Source organism: Thermobia domestica, chromosome 18, assembly GCF_964235325.1.
Source record: "Thermobia domestica chromosome 18, izTheDome1.hap1.1, whole genome shotgun sequence".
Lineage (NCBI taxonomy): Eukaryota > Metazoa > Arthropoda > Insecta > Zygentoma > Lepismatidae > Thermobia > Thermobia domestica.
Genome location: NC_137471.1, coordinates 48,585,515 through 48,607,926, shown reverse-complemented (window position 1 = coordinate 48,607,926; position 22,412 = coordinate 48,585,515). Strand labels below are relative to the sequence as shown.

The following is a 22,412-nucleotide window of genomic DNA, read 5'->3' as shown; positions in this document are numbered from 1 at the left end:
TGCAAACTAAAATACAAAAAGAAAAATGTAAAAGTACAAATTAAACAAAAACGATGTGAAACTGAAAATGAAAATGGTGAAAAAATTAAAACAGTGTTGCAACTGAAATACAAAAGTAAAATGTAAGAGCATAAGTTAAGAAACAAATTCTAACACTGAAAATGCAAAATGGTGAAAGAAAAAATTAAAACATACTTGCAAACTAAAATACAAAAGTAAAATGTAAAAATACAAGTTAAGAAACAATAATGTAATACTGAAAATGAAAATGCAGGAAGTAAAAATTTAAAAAACATTGTTGCAAACTAAAATACAAAAATGAAAAAGTACAAGTTAAGAAACAAATTGTAAAACTGAAAATAAAAATGCAAAAAGTAAAAAGTTTAAAAACAGTGTTCCAACTGAAATACAAAAATGTAAAAGTACAAATTAAACAAAAACGATGTGAAAAAAATTGTTGCAAACTAAAATACAAAAATGAAAAAGTACAAGTTAAGAAACAAAATACAAAACTAAAAATGAAAATGCAAAATCAAACTACCAGTTAAACAAAATATGCAAACTAAAAAAAAAATAAAAGTGCAAAAGTAAAATTCTAAACACAGTGTTGCAAGGGAAAATGAAGAAACTAAAAATAATAAAATGCAAACACATACTATGCATGAAATACAGCACGTAGTAGGTTAGACTGCATAGCTTTCCCAATCATGTTGCCAGTGCCTGCAAAATTTTAGAAAAGCTCACTACGTTTTCCAAATGCAGTCTAACCTACTACGTGCTGTATTTCATGCATAGTATGTGTTTGCATTTTATTATTTTTAGTTTCTTCATTTTCCCTTGCAACACTGTGTTTAGAATTTTACTTTTGCACTTTTATTTTTTTTTAGTTTGCATATTTTGTTTAACTGGCAGTTTGATTTTGCATTTTCATTTTTAGTTTTGTATTTTGTTTCTTAACTTGTACTTTTTCATTTTTGTATTTTAGTTTGCAACAATTTTTTTCACATCGTTTTTCTTTAATTTGTACTTTTACATTTTTGTATTTCAGTTGGAACACTGTTTTTAAACTTTTTACTTTTTGCATTTTTATTTTCAGTTTTACAATTTGTTTCTTAACTTGTACTTTTTCATTTTTGTATTTTAGTTTGCAACAATGTTTTTTAAATTTTTACTTCCTGCATTTTCATTTTCAGTATTACATTATTGTTTCTTAACTTGTATTTTTACATTTTACTTTTGTATTTTAGTTTGCAAGTATGTTTTAATTTTTTCTTTCACCATTTTGCATTTTCAGTGTTAGAATTTGTTTCTTAACTTATGCTCTTACATTTTACTTTTGTATTTCAGTTGCAACACTGTTTTAATTTTTTCACCATTTTCATTTTCAGTTTCACATCGTTTTTGTTTAATTTGTACTTTTACATTTTTCTTTTTGTATTTTAGTTTGCAACAATGTATTTTAAATTTTTGCTTTGTGCATTTTCATTTTCAGTTTTACATTATTGTTTCTTAACTCTTATTTTTACATTTTACTTTTGTATTTTAGTTTGCAAGTATGTTTTAATTTTTTCTTTCTGCAATTTCATTTTTAGTTTCACATTTTTAACTTGTACTTTTACATATTTACTTTCTGTATTTCAGTTGCAACACTGTTTTTAATTTTTTCTTTTGTATTTTCATTTTCAGTTTTGCACTTTTTAAGTTGTGCTTTTACATTTTACTTTTGTATTTTAGTTTGCAACATTGTATTTATATTTTCTTTCTGCATTTTCATTTTGAGTTTTACGTTATTGTTTCTTGTATTTTTATATTTTACTTTTTTGTATTTTTTAGTTTTATAAACTTACATTCGTAATATTAAGTTTCATATAATGAAATAAGATAACAGATCAGAACTATTTTTAACAAACAACTCTTTAGTAGGATCATACATGTTAATATTTTCGAAATTATTTGTAGGATCACAGCGTAGCTGTTCTGATGAGATTCCAACAGAGATTGAACAAACAAAAGTTAACGGGTTTCTATTAGAAATGTTGCGGAAAAGATATGAAGCGTTCCGTCAAAATACCATTTATAAGATCACATTCAAAGATTGTTTAGAGTTTCAATATGAAGCGTGCCGATTAAAATTGTGAAAGTGTTGCAAGATATTTATAAGTTATGTAATGATCATGAAATGATTTTGTGTTTGTTATAATGTAATATAATTAACACTGTCCGTAATATTACTAATACTAATTTAGAAAAAATCACGTACATTTTAAAATATCTGTGTACGAAACTATAAAATAAATGAGCCTGGGTACGAGATTACAAACTAAATGCACCTGGGTGCGAGATTACAAACTGAATGCGTCTGGGGACGAGAGTACGTTTTGCATCTATATAAGAAGTGCGAAATCGGCGCTGCTTCAGTTTAGAAGAAGTACTGCTGCAGTGAAGACGCTTCTGATTGAACACTACGAGTTGCAATTGTAAACACACAACAGCTAGATAAAAAATTACTGGACATTGACATTTACAGTTATCGGAAGATTTGTCAATAAACTTTTAACTGCATCATCTCTATACTGAAAAGGTACAAGAGTTTGTCATTTTCGAGAAAAAAAAACGTAGTGGAATATATCAAATAGTCTGCATGTATATAACAGAGGCATCACAAATTAGTATAAAAGAAGAAGTTGTATGCTGAAGACGTTCCCTGGTTTTACGTAACTTGAATCAATTAACTTGAAGAATATTTATACACTAGATTATAAATTACAATTACTGGAAAGTAGTTAAGGATTTACGAATAATCTTAGAAGAATATCTACGGTAAACTGCAAAAGTTACGGGAATTTTATCAGTATAGTTATCGGAAAGTATTAGTGCAATTGCCGATAAACTATCACCTGAATCGTCGTTATACTGTAAAAGTTGTGGGACATTATCATTTTCAAGAGGAGTTGGTGGCATTGTCATTTCAAAACTTTTAAGTGTATCTTTAATAAGAAGTAATTATAGTGTTCTAACAAATAGTAATTGAAAACTAAAACGTGGGTATCTTACTTAAACAGTAATACAATGGATGGCCGTAATGTGATTTGTACCATGCTGGCAGCACAAGAAGCGCGTGGATACGATAATCCAAACGATGTTTTATTTACATGGGAAGTGTTGACGCAATGCCATGCTACGGGTGCAAGGGTAAGCAATGAAGCTTATTCCAAGCTATTGCAAGCATTGTTCATGCATTTTGGTTGTAATCCTCATGTTGTTTTGGAGAAATGTAAGTCTGCAAAAGATATTATTGATTTATATCATGTAGGCTTCTTTCGCCAAGATAATACGAGGAATTTAGCTCGTGAAAAGTTTATGGAACTTGTGTCTTCAGGGAAAACATTTGGTTTAATTGCAGATGAGTCCAATGAGTTTCTCGGTATTCTTCCTGAGCGTAGCAATAATTCTGCACCAGAACCTGTAATGTATGGTGCTGGAACGGATGAATATTTTCGTATTGTTAATAGTACAACCAAACATTATACTTATTTTGGACTAACAGGAAAGGAAGTTACCATTGAACGTATGCGCACTAATGGGATTTATGACCCTGAAAAATACATTCATTCATTATTTGAATTTGTAAAGGAGCACACGTGAAACGAGGTCGACGAACACATGTACGTTGGCATGACAATAGAAAGTTCTGCTTCCACGATCAAAAAGCCAATATACATATCATGGCGTCAAAAGTCAGAATTAAGTCACGAGGTTTTGTTTCAGAGTATTGAAAATGTTTTAAATAGTAATGAAAATTATTTATTTGGGGATAAAGTAACTTTCAAAATTCATATTGTTGATTCACGTAAAGGTAGGGGTCGATCTATGGGTTCAGCAAAATATAGCAGTCTTGTAACACACCTGGAACAGTGTACTATCCCAATGGAAAAGGATGTGTATTGTCTTCCCAAGAGCATTGTCCTTGGGATGGCTAGGGCTGATCATCGTCATATCCAAGTTTACAAGTTAAAAAATCATCCTAAACGATTGTTAAATCAGGCAAAGGATTTGTGTGTCAATGCTAAAGTTGACATTGAAATCCGTGATGGATGTACTATTGATGATGCGAAAAAGTTCCAAAGTAAGCTAATGCCTCATTACCAAATTGTTATTTACGAAAAGAACCGATCGACTCGAGACTACACTGTAATTTATCCTGGAATACATGCATCAAAGAAAATTTTCATTTTGTATACTGAAGGACACTATGAATTAATTACAAAGATTAGAACTCTATTGAACAAAAATGGGTATTGTCAGTATTGTTTGGAAGGATATTATCATACAGAAGATCATAAGTGTAACTTCAAATGTAGGATGTGCGAGAAGTATCACGATGTTTCTAATGCTAATAATGATATTAAACGCGAATGTAGTGATTGTCGCAGACTGTTTTCTTCAGAAGAATGTTTTGCCAATCATAAAACGGTGATTGCTCGCGGAAAGACTTTATGCGAAACAAAAAGAATTTGTGTCCAATGTGGTGATATGGTTGACATGCGAGGTCGTAAGTCTGAACACGAATGCGGTGAACGTTATTGTAAAACGTGTTATACGTTTGTGAACGATGATCACATTTGTTTTGTTCAGGCTGCTACTTTGCAACATGTAGAGGCCTTTTTATATATCATCTTTGATGTAGAAACGATGTTACTTCCTAAAAATGAACAGGGAGAACAAGAACATTACGTGAATTTCGTAAATTGTATTCATGCCTGTTACAAGTGTAAGGACGCAAAGCTGGATGATCCTTGCTTTGTATGCGGAGATAAAAATGGTATCCGTTCGTTTGATTTCCAAGACATTGATGGATTTGTTAATCATGTATTAATAACTCGACCAATGTTTAAAAAAATCATTGTACTTTCCCATAATGGGAGTAATTATGATATGCAGTTCTGTGCTAAAACTTTGATAACGAGCCATCATCATACACCTGAAGTAATAATGTCAGGGCAAAAAATTGTTGAAATGCGTTTAGGACAAAAGATTTACTTCCGTGACACGTATTTGTATATGGGAGTAAAATTATCAAAACTCCCTACAACTTTAGGTCTGTCTGGAAATTTGAAAAAGGGAGATTTCCCATATTTATTTAACACTTTAGAAAATCAAAATTATGTAGGTCCGGTTCCCGCTCTTGAATATTTTGATCCTGACTCGCGAAACACGGAAGAAAGACAACAACTAATCGCCTGGCACCAAGAACGTGCTGTTAGCGGCGAGGAGTATGATCTCCAAAAGGAGATGGTGGAGTATTGTCGAAATGATGTCAAAATTTTAGCAGAAGCTGTAATTAAATTTTCAAACTTAATTGAGGAAAAAACAAATGGCATTCAATGTTTTATCGTCGCGCCTACTATTGCTAGTTTGGCCATACTGACCTATCGTATCTTATATTTGCCTAAAGAAATTATTCCAATTATTCCACCCTATGGGTTCGACCATCGTGACCAACAAAGCCTTAAGGGAATGTACTGGTTACGGTATTTAGAACGTACCAGAGGTAATAAAATCCAACATTCCGGGAATGGCTTGGAAAAACGATTTGGGAGGTATAAGGTCGATGGGTTTGAACCTCGAACGAATACAGTTTTCGAATTTCATGGGTGTTTTTTCCACGGGTGCTTGACCTGCTATCCTACACTTCGACACGTGTCTTTGGATTCCACCTCTAAACAAGGTATATCCTTACAAGACCGGTATGAAAGAACCACCACTAAAATAGCATTCCTGAAAAAATTAAATCTTAATGTTGTTCAAATGTGGGAATGCGAATGGGATCATTGGGTGAAAACTGATAAGTCCATGCAGGAGTTTATTCAAACTCACTGTAAGGATCTTGTTGATCATCTAATACCAAAAGATAGTTTCCATGGTGGTCGTACAGAATGCTTTAATGCTTTGTACGAGTGTACCAGCGAGGAAACCGTGGCATATTATGATGTAACATCATTATACCCTTGGGTGATGGCACGTAAACCATTGCCTGTAGGTAAGCCAAAAATATACAAGGGGCCAGACTTTCCAGACGTGGAAAGTATTCATGGGTTAGTAAAATGCACTGTTTTACCCCCTAATGATTTGTATTTTCCGGTGTTACCATATGCATGTAATGGACGTCTTTTGTTTGGGTTGTGCCGTACGTGTATAGAAAAAAGTATTGACAATTGCGTGCATAGCGATTCCGAGCGAACCTTAACGGGCACATACTGTACCCCTGAACTCCATGTAGCTTTACAGCTCGGATACAAAATTCTGCAAGTAATTGAAATCTGGGAATTTAACATGGTTGGTGGCGAGGAGGATATTTCAAATGGTCTGTTTGAAGACTATGTGAATTCCTTTCTTCAAATGAAACAGGAAGCCTCAGGTTTTCCTGCTTCTTGCAAAACCAAAGAAGACCAGCAAAAATATATTACAGACTATTATACCCATGAAGGCATTAAATTAAATTATAATAATATAAGGAAAAACCCTGGATTGAGGTATATTTCTAAAATATTCCTCAATTCACTATATGGAAAATGGGGACAGCGAACGGATTTATCGCAATCTGTAATTGTCGATACTCCGGAAAAATTTTTGACTTATCTATGGGCACCACAATACGAGGTGCAAACTGTATTACCTATTGGAGAACGGCATCTCATTGTAACGTATAAAAACATTGAGAACAAAAACAAACCATGGAAGTTCTCAAATGTTGTTCTTGCCGCGTTCATCACCTCGTGGGCGCGTCTAAAACTTTATGAATTATTAACAACAGTAGGGCCTGACCGTGTGTTGTACTGCGACACCGATAGTATTATGTTTGTACAGCCACGTAATGAAAAACCTCCGCTTTCCTTGGGTTCCTACCTGGGTGAACTAACTAACGAAGTTCCTGAAGGGTGGGAAATTAATGCATTTATAGGAATAGGGCCAAAGAATTATGCGTACCGTTTAAAAGAGGTTGGGACGGACAATGTAGATTATGTATTTAAAATTAGGGGTATAACTTTAAATCATCGTACGCGCCAGGAAATTAATTTTGATCATTTTTATAATCTAATTCACGATAAAGTTGACAGTAAACAGTTAAACAATCCAGGGAGAATTGTTCGAAAGCCGGGGTTTGTCATTGTATCCATGCCTGAAACTAAAACACATCAAAAAGTTGAAAATAAAAGACGTCGACTTGATCCTCACAGTATAACCGAGTTTAGAACATTACCGTACGGGTATCAAAGTAATATGTGTGTCGAATGATTGGTATTATTGTTATGAGCGTTCAATAAATATTTGTATATATGTTATGTTAAATATGTCCTAACATAGTGACATAATCATAATAATCTCGGACAGAGACAAATTTCATAAATATTTTCACAGCACTCGTCAATTGCCACTTCCCTATGTGTATATATGTGTATACGTAAATAGTATATTGTTATTGTAAATAATGTAAATATGTAAATATTGTAAATATTATAAATATGTATATAGCATATTGTAAATAATGTAAATATTGTAAATATTATAAATATGTAAATAGTATATTGTAAATATGTAAATGAAAACATCAATATTGAAAATATACAATTAAAAATATCAATATTGTAAATACGTAAATATACAATTGAAATATCACAATTGCAAATACAAAATTATTATATTGAATACTTATAAATATATCAATTACCTAAATACATATATATAAATATCTCTAATCAATAACATAGCCTACTACTGTAGAACAAGAATTAATGCTAATAAACAAATAACACAAATTTTAAATCCATGTTTTATTTTATACACCCAATAATAGGTATCATATTAAGAAGTATGTGTATTCTGTATAAGATAAAGGAAAAATACATATACTGTGTTATATCAAGTATTTACTGATCAGTTTTACATGGTATAATAATACTTTCTGTGACGTTCAAACCTTTATACAAAATATTGGTATCTTATAAATAAATATGGTATTCTATATAAGATAAAGGAAAAGAATACATATGGTTCATATAAGGTTATTTATATGACAGCATACAATAAATCAGTATGTGCTGCAAACCCTGATGACGTCATAATGCCTTCTACAAGGACGCACAAATAAATTATTTGCAAATTAAAAATGGTATATGTGGTTAAAATAAACCGAGATATGTCTAACAAGCACTTACATACGTAAAAAGTCACAATATATATCTCAACTATACATTTAAGACATGGTTAAATCAGTTACATACGTCAAGCACCACAATATATAACAATACAAAACAAACAAAGGATAAGGTTATGCAAGGCATCATTAAAATCATCATAAGTGGTCCTAACAATCGTGTCAAGGCAAGGTTACATGTATAATAAGTCACAATATATGTCTACAGTACAATCGATAAGGTAAAAGCTATTCGTCCATCATTATACCAATAGGAACCAAACATTACGTTGAAGATAATGCACATGCATAAAGAGTCACTATATATAAGTCTACAATATAAATCAATATTAATACAATACAAACACTTCAGGTGTTTGCCTTCAGCTAGCATGCCCCAAAGAACCCTACATTACGTTGAAGATAAGGGTACATGCATAAAGAGTCATAATATATAAGGCTGCAATGCAATCCAATATTAATACAATACAAACACTTCAGGTGTTTGCATTCACCAAACATATCACCAAGGAAGAAGTTATGCAACCCTACATTACGTTAAAGGTGACTATAAAACACTTACATGTGTACAAAACATAATATGCAACCACATATATTCCTGTCCACATATCAGCAATAACACGTATACATACGTCCATTACCAAAAAGTACTTATATACATACCCCCATTTGTGATTCAACTGTGTTTCGTACACCCAAACATCATTAAAAGATCAATAAAATCCCATATCATTCAGTGAAAAGACCGTAAAAGTACATAAGATACTTTTCTTAGAGTTGTCTCCGTTTCCTCCCACAATATCTGGGTATGTGTGTACAATATATACTAATCTATACGATACATATCATAATATACCTCTAAATAAATGCTAAATACGAAAAAATCATTCTTTCTAACCCTTTCATTACCAACTAATTAATATTCATGAATAATTAATTCATTAATCTAATTTATGAAAAAATATTTTAAAGAAATCTTGTTTGGTTGCAAAGAAGGAAAGAAGACTCTGGTCAGGTAAAGATTTTATTGTACCCCTCATAAACCTAAAGGCAGGTATCAGGTTTATTGCACCCTGCAATAAACATAAACTCAGGTAAAGAAGGGACGATCTTCCTTACCCTCGAGTGGCAGGATCATAAAACAAGCTGGTTGACAGGGGACAGGCCAATTGAAAAGGGATCTTTAAGCCGCAAAGAACCTCCTTCAAGCAATGGTAATCAAATTATCATTCGTTCTTCGTTCTTGCCTAGTCCCTCCTCTTTCCTTTTATTATTGGTTTCTACAAGTTTTGGGTTGGAATAAAAAGTTGTAAATCCATTCTCCAAGTCTGGTTTTTCATTTGCTAGAGTCTTTCTATACAAGTTAACAAGCTCCACCTCCTGCCTCAAAGCTCAAACAAGTTAGAACAGAAAGAACTACCTCTTACCAGGCTATATTCTCCTATCTCCTAAGAACCAAAAACAGCTTATAATTCATGCAAATTTAAACATAAATTAATACAAATTAACATACTTGATTAGATTTTCATCCTCTATTCAATCAATATGGTCTCTAGACATAATATAAATATTTTATCTACCTATCAATAAAAATATCAATAACCAATACTACAACACAACAAGGACACTTTGTTCTTTCAACTACCAGTTAAGAGGCCTCCCTACAATGATTGAAATATTTTACCTTTCCATCCTATTATCAAAAATTTAGTCTATCAAAACATTCAACCCTTGCGTACGTGCATCCAGTCACGTAGGCATTCCAACGACATTCTTGTCCTGAATAAAAAAATTAACATACAGCTGCGCTCCCTAAACAATTCCTTCTGTGTACATGCATCCAGTCACGTAGTCATTCCAACTACTTCTCTGTCACAAAGGATAAAGGAAGCCGGCATGTCATTGACCCTAATTTATTACATATACACATCTGCGGCATCCATTGTTCCCACCTGCGTACGTGAACCCTCAAGGATAAACGACATTCCTCTTAACAAAAGGCCTATTGCCAACACTCACCCTAATTTGCATAACAAAGGACGCACGTTACGAAAATTATCTACTCCGTGAACAAAGGAATTCCTAGCATTCTTTCATGCACCTGGGTCTCCTTCCTCCCTCCCTTTCCAGGTAGTTTCTTCAAGTTCATTCACCTGTTCTTCATCGCTTGAGGGAAGGACAAAAAAGGGAAGGAACAAGTTTCTTTAGAGGCTTAGGAAGTTAACTTTGTATTCTCAACCATTTGTGTGTTTCCATCAAGGGTTACCAACTTAGATATCAAAGTATATTATCAAAAATATTTTACAATAATTTTTGTTGTATGGCAACACTGAAAATCACTATAAAAATGGCAAAAATATGATAAAAATCACCAAAAACAGTATAATATTATCATAAAATCACCATAAATTGTATAAAATCACCATAATTTGTACCATAAAATAGGATAAAATTAGTAAAATTTTAATAAAATAGTACAAAAACAGATAATTTTATTTTAGGGGTTGGCAACACATTTAGGACATATATGCAGTCTCAACTAAAGCACTTAAAGAACTATAGCGCTTTTCCTTTTCTGTACATTATGATGCTGATCAAAATAGAAACTTAATAGCTCAATAACCTATATTATGCTCGTAAAATAAATGTATTTCCCTTATCCGTTTCTACATATCCCAGAGACGTTCCCTAGACGTCTAAGGGATATCAGTCTTAGGATATCGGAACGTTTAAAGGACATCTCACTTCTGCTAGTAAATATCATAAGGAAAATCCAGATGTTTGCTTATGCTCCGGGAACAGCATATTTTCCTCGGGATTCCTATGGGACTTTCATGTTGAATCTTTGCGAGAGAATCACCATGACTTTTGGACATTCAAAAATATTATCTCATTACTATAGTGATCGCACGGAGTCATGAAGCTTGACTTACCGATTTTAGCACCCAATAGAACGCGAGGGTATGTCCCACTCGTCAACCCCTATCCATGAAATTTTGCCTGTGTCGTCTTTTCGTGCTATACGGAAAACATTTCCCCAGAGTATAGTGTTGTTGGATTAAACGTAAATTTCATTCGGTTTTTATTCGTTATTGTTAATTTTTCATTTTTGCTTTATTATTATTGGTACCATTCAGTTCTAACTATTGTTAGTATTTGCGCTATAGTTCTTTAAGTGCTGTCTTTATCACTCGTTCGCCATGTCTTCGTAGTTTGGCAACGTTCTTGGTGCACTTCTGTTATTTCACGTTTTTTCTTATGTGTGCGTTCGGAAGGCAGAGCTGCACGGATCGTACCAAATTGAACCGGTGCATCACATGTGAGGGAAAGCAGTTCTAAGTTGGTGTAGAGCCTATTCTTCGCGGTCACCATAGCACAATGCAAGCGAAATCTAATCGATATTTTCATTAGCCCTACTATAACGAGTACATCCCATCGAAATCCAAGGGAAATCTCATGTAATTTCCATTATATTGGATTTTTTTGCTGTGGCACGTACATTCCATTGGAACCCAACAGAAATCTCTTGAATATTTCCATTAGTTTTAAGGTTTCTATTGTAACAGGCACATCCCACTAAAACTCAAGGAAAATCCCGTGGATATATCCATTATTCTTAAAGTTTGTACTTTGACAGGCACATTCCATTAAATTCCAAGCGAAATCCCGTGGATAAATTTCATAACCCTGAAAGTTTCTACTGAGACAGGTACATCTCAGGAAAGTCTTTGAATATTTCCATTATTCTTAAAGTTTCTACTGTCTGAATGCCACGGGACAGATATGTTAAAGTTCTGAAGCGCCACCTATGAAACTGTCACGAGCTTTGGTTTTCCTTCCTTCTTCCATTTCCTCGACTTCCTTTTTCGTCCATACAGTTGAGTACCATTTCGTCAAACTTATCTAGTCAACGGCAAATGGTAGTACAAGTTTGGTGATAGGATTGTTGCACCTTGACTACTATCCAACCAGTCAGTCAAACCTTTCATTAGTCATCACATCACAATACTTGCGAAGACACTGACGCATATACACTTTTGGACAGTTTTTCCGAACGGGTTTTCAAATGGCAGATACATGCTGAGTTCCTGGACGAAAGGCTGAAGGCAAGCATCAAGGTCTATCTCAACTGGTAACCGGCCCATCTGTGGGTTACACTAGGTGCAACCCCTGAAGGACAAACATTAATCCATCCCAGTAGAACCAAGCCTTATCAACAGAATGAATCTCTAGGTTCCTTGGACTCCGCAGCATCTACAGTCTCAAGTAGCTCCGTCCGATCCACATTACTAAAGACCGGATGTTAGGCAGAATGCCTATTCTTTAATATTAAGGATATTATAACGTTTTATACTTCATATGGGGGGTTGTAGTTTCCATTGAAGCCAATTTTATTTGACCTATTTTGCCTATTTCACCCCTTACTGCCTAAATAATTGCTTTAGTGCCTAATGTTGCCTATTCTAGGCATTTCCTTCAAAATAAGCCTTCATTGGGAGAATATATAATTTGTATAATATAAATAACACCTATATAGGTGTTTGTAAACACAAAAGAAGATATTAACCAACAGGTATGTTTCTATACTCTTTAAACGCTATCTATGACTTGAACCTACTTTTTAATTGTATTGAGTATTTATCTTCATTATTTCGAGTTACATTTTAATGCCTATTTCTTAAATTTTAAGTGTTTATTTGCTTACCTATTTTCCAGATTTTTAATACCTAAAGATCGGTCTCTACCAAAGATGTTATAAATAGAGGATCTGCCCATAGGTATCTTCATCCTATTAAATCGATGAAGCCAAAAAAAAAAAAAAAAAAAAAAAAAGAAAGGAAGAAAGAAAGAAAGAAAGAAAAGAAAAAAAAACAAGCATCGGCACGTCTGATTGGATACTCTCGTTTCTGCCATCGTCTGATTGGCTACTTTCGTTTTCGCCATGATTGTTGGCTCAAAACATTGCAATTCTATTGGGCGGAGTGGGCAGAGTAGGGGTGGCGAAACTGTGACGTATGGCTTCAAGATTTTTTTTTTTTTTTTTTTTTTTGTAAGGGCAGATCCTCTATTTTATAAGATCCTTGATCTCTACACATTACCATAAACGTCAAAGAAGATGGCCAGTTAATCAGTATCACCTACGACGATCGTCTGGAGCACTCCCCTCCAGTCAAGGAACATCATCTGGACTCGACTACATCAGTGGAATCAGATTATATGGAGATAGAAACATTTGCTTCTCACACCAACAATCAATCTTCAGCTCCAGTTCACTTCATGCTGCTCACCAACTTCGACATGAAATTAGGTAAATGCCAAGATGGTAGCCCTGAACCGAATATCAAAGGTCAACTTCTAAATAACTCAGAAAGTTATTTATTAAAAAGAGCATAATCATCCGCCATCTTCCATCATTTTCATCAGTTTTACATTAATATTTCTATATTGCAAAATACTTATTTATAGTAGAACTCAGAGATATAGGTGACTGGAACCTAGGTCTGTATCTAAAAATATTAAACTGCAATTTTGGTTAAGAAATAAAATGGAGAAATATTTATTGTGCGAATAAAGCGCCCCCCCCCCATAAACAGGAAAATATATGGTGCAGACTAAGAATTCAGAGACAAGTGCTACTCGCGTGACTCTGCTGTGTATTTTTCTCTCTGGGCCCTACACTTTTAACTGGATCAGAAAATAAATTCTATAATGCAACCGTATCTAGCAAAAATGAACACTGGTATAGTAGTTTTTATTACATATTAGTAAACATCCATATAATACATCTGTAGTTATTGGGTATGCTCTAGATTCTGTTACCATATTGTCTTAGACCAATAAACGTTAAGTTAAACGATATTATCTGGTAGTCCCCGGACTCTTAATCTGCACGAAGTATGGATTCGGACCTTTCCATATATTTCTCGAAAGAGTGTATTACACTGTTAAATTACTTAGTATATACATGGTTTGAAATATCCAGTAAGATATTACTGTTTCTCAACCTTCTTACAAGTTGCATCAAATGTAAAGAAAAGTTTTTTTTTTTTTTTTAATGTAACTTGGAAACTTGTTTCTTTTGTTGTCATGATTTACGAACCTTATTATCTAAAAACAAAAAGAGAAAATTAAGCTGTATTTGATCCTCGGTATCAACAATTTGAAAGAATGTTCTAGTCTGAGAATCATATCCGCCATCTTCATCCATCATTTTAAATCAAAAGATCAAATATATTTCAGGCAAAAAATTTCTTGTACGCCTTATACCTGGAGAATTACATATTGTAATGTTTTGGTAGAGTCAAATGATAGACCGAGTGTCTTTTCCCCTTCACCAAATTTTATTACAAAATATAATAAATACAAGTGTATCTAATTCAATGTCTCTTCCTCAATGACGAAGTGAAGGAATAATAAATGTTTTGCCGGGTGCCCCTTCCACTCATGGCAGTTTCCAGAACACTTTGGCAGGTTGTAGGTTAGGCTTGGATTATAAGTTTAAGATGGACCCCTAGCCCAGTGCGACATAGGGTAAGGAAGAGGTGCTCCTACTCCACAGCGACATAGGAAGGTAAAGGTTAGGCGATCAGTTGGTCGACTGATCCTGGGTCCCTCGGTGGTCCTCCTTTTATTTGTTCCCCTCGGGTCCTTCTGTGAGGTCCGTCTGCTTTCGGTGTTCCAAGGTGTCTTCCGTGTCGGCCTGTTGTCTGCTAGGTTGTTTGTAATCATTAGCACGTGTTGAGCTGACACGTGCGTCTGTTGTGATATGGGGATCCTTGCAATATAGTGCAGTCAAACCCAAACTATCACTTAACTCAGTATGATGTGCTTATTCCGTAGAAAATACGAAAACTCGATTTGAGGGCCGTTCAAAAATTGTGTAGCCCTTTGTCCAAAAATTCCAATATATTTCAAACAAACATTTTCTTTCAGGCCTTATATCTTGGAGAACTACATATAGTGCAACCAAACCCAAACTATCACTTAAGTCAGTATGATGCGCTTATTCCATAAAGAACACGAAAACTCGATTTAGAACACGAAAACTCGACATTCACAAATTTTGTGGCTCCTGATCCAAATACTAATTTGGCCAAGATCGCCATCTTTTGATGCATTTTTGGGATCATTCCTAAGATTCTTGGCCAAGATCGCAATCTTTTTGATCCATTTTTTGATCATTCCTAAAATTCTTGTTATCAATTATTACGTTAAGTATTACTATATTATAGAACAATATTTTTAACGAAACTTAGTGACAAAAGGAAACTCGGTCCTAAGTTTGCACCTCGCGAAATAAAACCTCACTTGAGATTAAGAAAAAGAAAGACTGTTGAGGACAAGGATCTTATAAAATAGAGGATCTGACCCATATATATATCTTCATCCTATTAAATAATGAAGCCAGAAAACAACCGACCATTGGCACGTCTGATTGGCTACTCTCTTTTTCGACATCGTCTGATTGGCTACTTTCGTTTCCGCCATGTTTGTTGGCTCAAAACATTGCGATCCTATTGGGCGGAGTGGGCAGAGTGAAACTGTGACGTATGGCTTCAAGATTTTGTTGTAAGGGCAGATCCTCTATTTATAAGATCCTTGGTTGAGGACAGATGAGATCATCCGCCTCTCTTATCATCATCATCCATAATTTTCATCAACTTTCACAGAAAAAATACTGTATTATAAAACAATTATTTATCAGAATACTAAATGATGTAGGTGAGTAGAACGTGGGTCTGCATCAGAAGATGTAAAACCTCAATTGAGATTGAGAAAGAAAAAAAAAGTGGAGACTTAATTTATAGATAATGTGGTGCCGCCATAAGTGTGAACTCGCGTGGAGATAAGAAGGTTCAACTTGTTTATGTATATATAGCTGGTTAAACGCTGCGAAGTGAGTGTCTAGTTGGATAAATAAAGCCCAATGTCAATTTAATTTCAATATTCAAAACTTCTCATCCAATGAACAAACTGCGCAAGTTATTGTTTTCAGTTGCAAGAATATTTAAGAAAATGACAGATTATTTTCGATATCATATCACTCGATCAGACAGTAGAGATGACATCGAATTAAAAAATATCCAGCTTCAATTTCCATCACCCAGAACGTTCTCCAAGTTTGAAGATATCATTAAAGAAGAAAGGATTCAAACCAACCATGGGACGGTACTAGTAGCAGTACAAGGAAATCGAAAGAAACCGGCAATCCTTACGTACCATGACCTAGGGCTCAACTACATATCCAACTATCAAACATGTTTCACTTACGAAGACATGAGGAGTATGTTACAGAACTTTTGTATTTACCATGTGAACGCTCCCGGCCAAGAAGAAGGTGCTCCCATGTTTTCAGATGACTTTATTTACCCAACAATGGATGAGTTAGCTGAGCAACTAACTTCCGTTATGGAATATTTTAGACTAAAGAGTGTAATCGGATTTGGCGTAGGTGCTGGTGGCAATGTTCTTGCCAGGTTTGCTTTTGCTTATCCTACGAAAGTTGAAGCCCTTTGCCTCATTAATTGTGTATCTACTCAAGCTGGTTGGATTGAGTGGGGATACCAGAAGTTGAATATCGGACTTTTACGGTCTAAAGGTATGACACAAGGGGTGATCGACTATCTTATATGGCACCACTTCGGAAAGGGGACAGGCGAAAGGAACCATGATTTGGTGCAGCTTTATAGAGAATACTTCGAGCGTCACGTGCATCCCACTAATCTGGCTTTGTTCATTGACAGTTACATTCGGAGAACTGATCTTAACATCGTACGAGGTGTTGATCCATCGCGTCGGTCTAATGCACGAACATTGCAAATGGCAGTGCTAAACATCACGGGAGCATTTAGTCCTCATGTTGAGGATACAGTTACTCTCAACGGTCGTCTGGACCCTACCAACTCATCATGGATGAAGATTCAAGATTGCGGTATGGTTCTAGAGGAACAACCAGGCAAAATTAGTGAAGCATTCAGACTTTTCTTGCAGGGGCAAGGATATGCTGTGAAGCTTGCTAGGAAAACTACGATATCTTCTATAGAATGAAGTTAGTGTTTTTTAAGTCTTTTTTTTTTTATCTGGAGAGCATACTACTCCCAAGTCGCTTTTCGTATCTTTCACGAGAAAAACAGGAGGCGATTCGCCAAGCTTCTTCAATGAAGTGACTTCACAGACTTAGAGTCGAACCATTAACATACCGCAAAACCCAATGTCAGGCATTGTTGTGTGTTAAGTCAATAATTGCAGCCGAAAGGCTAGAAATAGGAAAGTAAACAACGCAAAGGTTAGAAACAAGAAAATATACAACGTAAGATACACTTTTAAATCTTCAAAAGAATCATTAAAATCTTTTATTTCTTCTCTCTGTCCCTTGTTTCATCTGTTTCTTCCTTGAAGTGAGGTATGGTACTCTTTTCATGTACAAGTTATACATGTGTCACGGTAATACTTGTATATCTACGTATGTGTGTGCATATGCTTTAGAACGAGAAAGTCTATATGTATACACTGTATATATTCGAGCAATGAAAGTCTTTCAATTAGGTAATTAATTGAGCTTCTATTTACACATGAACAATTTGCATGATTCTTTTTTTAACAAAAAAAAAACTGTGAAAAACAAGAGCTTTTGTGTTTATGCAATGGGATTTGATTTGATCAGTGAAATACAGTAAACAGCTTCAAATAAACCAATACGTTTCTTTAGAATCATTGGTCTTGTTACTTTGCTCTGGTAACTCTTATCACAAGCATGTCGAATTATTCGTAACTTCTAAAGCAAGAAAAGTATTAATAATACCCCTATTTTTGTTAATTTTGTAGTTGATAGTAAAAACACATACAGGGTGTATCAACAGGACTTTACAACTTTCAAAACTGATATTAATTTATCTTGTGGTTTGTGACATGGTTTTGGTGTCATTTTGAAGTAAATTATATCAAATTTTGACTCACGTAGTACACTAATTCAGAAACAAACTACTGCAAGCGCTAGTGGCAGTTGCATCAAAGACAGCTGCCTTTACTGGTCCCGAGCGTGCTAGCAGTGTGCCTTGGTTTGAAGAATTCAAGTCTGCGACAACTGTACAACGCAATTTTCGTATAAAGTATAGCAAAGATAATGCCACTAGGCCTACTATTTAACAGTGGCATAAGTGTTTCATTGAAACTGGATGTTCAGTAAGACACAACAAATCTTCAGGTCGTCCTCGTATGTCTGCCGCTCAGCTGCTTAGCAAATTCACAATCCTCATAGATTTCTTCTCTGAACTATCACCATGAAGTCAAGAAACTTTTTCAACACTTCATTGCTCGTTATAAGATGCATCTTCCGTTTTATTTTGTATAATTCTGTATTTTTGCTTTTTGTTATTTTACATTGTACCCAGCCTAACACATCAATCAATAAATAAATCCTGTTATTTATCTCCAAATGAAAACTACAAATAAATAAATACTCATAGTCCAAGAGAAGACATTACCTTCTGCTCTGCATCCTGCCCATCTTCAGATGAGATTGAAACTGCACTTAAACACATACACACAAGTAACGCTTTCGGTCATAGCAGCCACATGTCATAACAGTCACATCACGGAGTATGTTCAAGGTTGGTCCCACAAGCCATTCTGGTCACTGATGCCAACAACAGACACTGCAACCACATATGTTTAGAAGTGTCAGAGTGCAAATTTATTGTCTCTTAGCAACTTTAGATTTTTCGCTCTCGACGTACAAATACGGGAGCTTATAGTTTCATACCACGTGTACGTGTGTGTGTATGTAGTACTTTACTTCTCGGTGACTACTAACCAGATCTAAATCAAATTTGGTGGACAATAGCCCATCGTGTGGAGGATACAGGTCGCCATCTTTGTTGGCAGAGCTCGGTCAACGACAGGCTTGGCCCGGCAGTAGAGGCTGCGTTTCATAGTTTTGCACGCCGGAAACTTCTGAGTTTGGTTCACCTTGGCTTGTTGCACTTAGCATGCTGGCATAGATATAGAATACGAGTGACTCACTGTTAGTATTGCTCATGAGACGAGACAAGATAAGATTTTCTCGTCTTCTTTCGTAAAACTTTGTAGAACTCCCGTCTCGTCTCCATTCCAGAAGAATTCTTTCTCCTTTCGTCTCGCTTATACATTTATGTACCTGACTTTTGGAAGTAATCTTGATAGAATTTTGCTCTTAGCAGTAGGAAATTCAAATACTATATAGGGCGCTAATACCACCTATTGGTACAGACAGTGATGCCAATCCGCGGGGGAAATCCCATTTTGTGGGATTTTTTAGATTAATTTTCTTGAATAGGGATAAAGGGATTTTTTTTAAATCAAAATTGGCAGCATATAGCTATAGGATTTTTCAAATGCTTATTTCATTAATGCCAACAAAATTCTCTGAGAGGAATGTAGGTTAATGAGCTTGAATAAAGGTGAAGTCAGTATTAATTACTACATTTTGTTATTTGAAAGTCCATGTTAGTATAAAAGTGATTTATGCAGGAACTGGTGACAGAAGTAAAGAACGTAAGTTGTACCCTGGTTTGGAATTTTTAAACAAAAATCATGAATGGAAGAAAGTAAATTATCACACGAGAAACTGTCAATTTCTGAAACGTTCCTCACAGAAAACCTGGAGAATGAAGTTAGCCTAGTTTCAGTACGTTCAAGTAGAACATTATGGCGCAAAAAGCGTGATACATGAACAAATACTAAATTGTGACAACAAAATGTGTTTGTTTTGATCAACAATTTCAATAGTCTCTTTTAATTAAGGAAGATACTTATTAGGGATTCAGAAGATCAGAATTTACGAATAATTCACTCAAGTAAGTAACATATGGTCCATGTTCCGTTAAGGGGGTTTAAAGCAAACCAAAACTAACCTAACCTAACCTAATATAACGTTATATTATGTAATCAAACGAAAGAAGTGGAGAAATTGCAAATTTCGTGTGTAAGAAATTACTGGACCCCCTTAACGGAACATTCATATAGTAGTTTTAACTTGTTGAAAATTTTGTAATAAGTATAGCGCGTGGGAAATTTTAGAATAAAATGGGAATTTCTGCCTTTCAAGATGTGATTTTATAAGGTTGCAGGCTGGCATCATTGAGTGTAGGGTGTCTGTAAACTATTAGTAGCGCTACACAAAGACTGAGACGTTCTTATAACAAGGATATATATTTAGGATTGAACTACAATACCACTTTTCGAGCAGTAAAATTAATCTGCGAAAGAAATAACACCACATGTTATGTTAACATTATTAATAGACGGAATCATTTGTTAGCACAAGTGATAATGCTCACTACAATAGAAATTTATTGCAGTAGAGATAAAGCCCTGAAATATTTGGTGCAAGTCAACTTCAAACGCAGTCCTCGGTAGTATAGTGGTTAGTATCCCCGCCTATCACGCGGGAGACCGGGGTTCGATTCCCCGCCGGGGAGGTAACTTTTTTTTTTTAATTAAAGCTAATTACATTACGTTATTGTTAATCGTGAGTTATCTATTTTCTTCCTTTCAGTTTTCATTGGGTTGATATCCACTTATGCTACAGTAATGTTCAGTGGTTCACTTACGTAACTCCCTACCCCCCGCTTAAAGGTAAATACTCCTAATAATATTACTAAACCTCTGAGGAAGGTTTATAAATTGTATAATTTAGTATCTAACAATGGCAGTGGCGTACACAAGAGGGTTTTCCGGGTTTTAAGCCTCCTTGAAGAATATATTATGTAAAAATAAACATTTTACTATATTAAGTTACTATATCAGAGTGTCTACCGGTCATGAAAGTAATGAAATCAGAAAACGGTCATGAAAGTCAAGAAATTTAGCTTTTTGGTCACGATTTTTTAAAATCTGTACAAATATAAGTATAGACTAGAAAATTTTGAACGCGGTGGCTCAGTGGTAGAGCGCGAGCGTTTACCTCCGGTGCTTGGGGGTCCCTCTGTTCGATCCCAGCACGCGCCGTGTGAACTTTGTGGTGTTGTGGTTTTCTCGAGGTTCTCCCATTTTCTTCATTCCACCATTTCATTCATTTCTCATAAGCAGTCTCTTTTAGCGTAACCGGCATAATCGTGGCACGTAAAACTTAATGATTTAATTTCATTTTTGTGTGTATGTGTGTGTCAGAGATAGAGTGAGTCAACATGACATGACCCACTCTAACTGACCGACCCACTCTGCTCAGTGTATTGTAGACATCATCTTCTGAAGACTAGTGTATTTTTCTACGTTTTACTTTCAAGGTCTCCATTTTTTCTTCCTTTTCCTTTGGTTTTGCCTGAGATGAATATCTAAGCGAAAAATAACTTCAGGCACTTTGGATAATTGTAACAATATCAATAGGACTTACTATTTGGCGTTCGAGACACAGTCGGATTTTACACTGTTTCCTCCTCCCCCCCTTTAGGTTGGCTTACTTTACCTTGATTTGAGACTATCAAATCCATTCTATTTTCCACTGCTGAAAAGTATCTATAATTCTAGAAGAAAATAATTAATTATATATTATAATAATAAAATTGAAATTTATCGTAATTTGGCCCATGACAAACACTTTACCATTTTATGACATAAAGATCAGATCCACTGGTATTGTAATAGAGCGGTACTTGATAGATTGACCGTAGAAATTCAAACTTCGGTTAGTGACAATTTCACAGCCTTGTTCTATTACAAGTGTAAACTCTTTATAGTCAGTAGAGAGAAGGGTGTGAATCCTGGGTCAGAGTTGATGACTTTGGGTTTAGGTGGATGGTGGGTCAGAGTGGGTTTTGGTGGGTGGGTGGGTCATGGTGAGTTGTGAGTCAGAGTGGGTCTTGGTTCACGGTGGATTGTGGGTCATGAGTCAAGTTTTCATTAACACATGCCATGTCTTGTGTCTTTCTGTGTGTGTTAAATACGTTAAGAGTAGGAAATTTTAAGTATTCAACACCTGATTTTTTTTGTGTATATTTTTTTAAAAAAACTGTCTTCATTACAGTATGTTTTATTCCGTCAACCAATCACACCTTCGGAGGGAGGAGAGACTTGCACGATCTTTTTAAACATTCACTTCAGTAAACTTCTTTCATCAGTAATGGTGGCACTTCTTAAATAATAATAAGTTAAAAGAAAAAAACTGGGAAAACCAAGTGTTAATCTACCCTTTAAAAAGCACTCGCCAAAAAAATTCTAT

The 22,412-nt window shown here is 34.8% G+C and overlaps 1 protein-coding gene, 1 non-coding gene and 1 pseudogene across 2 annotated transcripts in view; all 3 read left to right on the top strand.

Annotated features, from left to right (window-relative positions):
* Window positions 1-22,412, top strand: part of LOC145675822 (uncharacterized) — a 526,764-nt gene that overhangs the window by 270,415 nt on the left and 233,937 nt on the right. The gene's annotated exons all lie outside the window — the stretch shown is intronic.
* Window positions 15,851-18,070, top strand: LOC145675830 (protein NDRG3 pseudogene; annotated as a pseudogene).
* Window positions 20,602-20,673, top strand: TRNAD-AUC (transfer RNA aspartic acid (anticodon AUC)). Its single transcript has one exon. It is a non-coding gene; the product is annotated as a tRNA-Asp (tRNA).